Source organism: Marmota marmota, unplaced genomic scaffold, assembly GCF_001458135.2.
Source record: "Marmota marmota marmota unplaced genomic scaffold, marMar, whole genome shotgun sequence".
In the NCBI taxonomy this organism is placed as follows: Eukaryota; Metazoa; Chordata; class Mammalia; order Rodentia; family Sciuridae; genus Marmota; species Marmota marmota.
Window position 1 is genome coordinate 23,616,827 of NW_026000093.1, and position 2,944 is coordinate 23,619,770.

Genomic DNA, 2,944 nt, shown 5'->3' on the forward strand with positions numbered 1-2,944 from the left:
AATATCAACTGGGTCCCACTCTTTAATCCTATCAAGAAATGCCCTGGATTTGCATGTGGAGGGTGGAAGCAGATCTAAGCTTCCAGTTCAGGCAGGTACTTTAACCTCTGTGAGCAGAGCTCCCTTAGCAAGGGTCAACTCTTACACACTGCAACAACAGTCAAAGCAAAGCAGCCACAGCTCCCATTTCTCACGTACCTACCAGGTGCCAGGTGTTCTATGTGATCAGCTTTTCATGATGATGTCAAGGGCATGCATTTTTAGGAAACCAAGGCTTGAGGGGCCAATTGTTCAAGTACACAACTAGTCAACAGAGGAGGGAGGGTTAAATGAAATTCCTACATGTGCAACTCTAGTACCCATGTTCTTTACTGTTATGCTTCATAAATCAAGAACAGGGTTCATTGTGATTTCCATCCTTGGTTTATACCCTGAAGGAATATCACGAGGGATCCCATCTGCTATGGTGTGAATGTTTGTATCCCCACCCCCCAAAAAATTCAGGTTGAAACTTAATCCCCAGCAACATAATATTAAAAGGTGGTATTTTGGGGAGAGAGGGAATTAATGCCCTAAAGAGGCTTCAAGAACATTTGTTTCTTTTGCCTTTCCTTCATCCCCTTTCCATCATGAGAGGAGACAGAGAACAAGGCACCATCTTGGAAGCAGAGAGCAGCCCTCACCAGACACCAGACCTGCCAGCACCTTGACCTTAGACTTACCAGCCTTTAAAACTCTGAGAAATAAATTTATTTTGCTTATAAATTACCCTGTCTGTGGTATTTTGTTATAGCCACACAAGTAGACTAAGACACCATCAGAACTTAGGAAATGAGTGTATAGGTTTGCCCTCTGGGAGGTCATTTATAAAATAGAATTTTAAAAATGTTTACTTATAAAAAGATGGAATGACTCAACAGTAACCTGACCAAAGGTATGGATAGAGGAAGAGGATTAGGTGGTCAGGACTCCCACAAGAGGTGAAATCAGGGGCACGGTTTGCATGTGTTTTTTTTTGCCCTGTCCTCTTAATACAAAATGAAAGTCCTGTGCAATCAGTAGGGCAGTTTTCCCACCATCAGGGACAGAGGCATTGGGCATTTTCATAGCCTGATCCTATCAGCTGTCACTCTCATCTGAATTCCTCTCTTCTCTCTGGGTGTTGGTCCCTACACTGTGCTGCTTAGTGGCCACAGACATCTGAGCCTTGATGGTCACAGCTCTTTGCCAGTTAACAAACTGGAATTGTGAGTATTCATCCTCTCTTGTGAACTCAGGATCTCCTTTTTCCAGATATACCAGTAACCAGCTATACCAGATCCTTGACCTCAGTGTCTGCCGGTGCATCCTGCCCCAGGCTGACCCTCAGGCTCCTCTCAGGCCTTCTTTAGGTGAGCATGGGCCCTGCCTCACTCCTTAGGAATCCAGGGGCCTTTGAGCTGGCCTCTTGTCAGCCTTCCTTCCTCATGGAAGCCTAGCTGTGATCTGTCGCCGTTGGGTCTTTCAGGTTTCTTCCCCCTTTTCACTGGAATCTGACTTCAAAGATTTCATGCTCCTTGACCGAACCAACCAATTGCATGACTCCTTTCCCAGGAATGAAAATTAAAAATGGCGGTATTGGTGGGGGGAGGTGTGGCCCAATAGTAAAGTGTGCGCTTAGTATGCAGGAGATCCCAGTTTCAATTCCCAGTGCCAAAAATACATACAAAATTAAAATCAAAATTGTCTGGGAAGCATCAAAATTCACTATAACAGTATTATAAAAAATACTTTAAATAAATATAGTATTAAAGGTAGCATTATATATTATGGATATAGATACACATTATTTGTCTATCATAATTAAACTCTAGAACTTTTTGACATATAAAAAGGAGAGAGGAGAATGTAAGGAACTTCCACAGCTTCATCACCTCATTTTAACAGGAGCTGTCATTTGTCAATCTGGTGTCATCCATCTAGCACACTGTTCACTGCAAGCACTTTAAAGCAAATCCCAGAGGACATATGAATTCACTCACAAACACTCAGTTAGACGCCTCTAACCCTTAAAAGCATAACTATGATGCCATTATCACCTATAACAAAATGAGCAGTAAACCCTTAATATAACCAAATACCCAGTCCCAATGTTCAAGTTTTCCAGATTATTCCCAAAGTCCCTTTTTACAACTGTTTGTTTGGGAAGCAAACAAGTTTCATACATTAATGGCACCTGGTTGTTATATCTATTTTCATCGAAAGCCACTCCTCCTCTCTGTTTATTCTAAAACTATTTATTTGTCCTAAAAACGTCAGTCATTTTCTGGTAGAATTCCCCCACATTCTGGACTTGTTTCCTTTTGGCGTTGTTTAACTAGTTCCACTAGGGCCAGAATTTTCTGTAAACTGTGGAGTTGACTTAAGAGTAAGTGGTGGTGTCCAGTGGGAATAGAATTCCAGCCACATCTAAAAAGTTAAAAGAAATGGGTAAAGTCATTTTTAAAATGTTTTATTTAATGTAAAATAGTCAAGATACTAGCACTTCAAAATGCAATTAATATAAAATATAAGTGAGATATTTTATATTCTTTTTCAATAGTCTTCAAAATCAGATGTATGGGCTGGGGACATAGCTCAGTTGGTAGAGTGCTTGCCTCACATGCACAAGGCCCTGGGTCCAATCCCCAGCACCACACACACACACACACACACACACACACACACACAATCAGATGTACATTGTGCTCTTAAAGCACAAGTTCAATTCAGAAAGGCCACACTTCAAGTGCTGAAGGACCATATTGGATGGGGCAGACCCAGATGCTTAATTAGACTACAATAAACAATTGTTATATACAAAGAATAGAGGTTGCTGTTATTGAGGGTTCTGTTTTGCCTTATATATTTATTTATTTTTTTACACAATGCCTTTATTTTATTTATTTACTTTTATTTATTTATT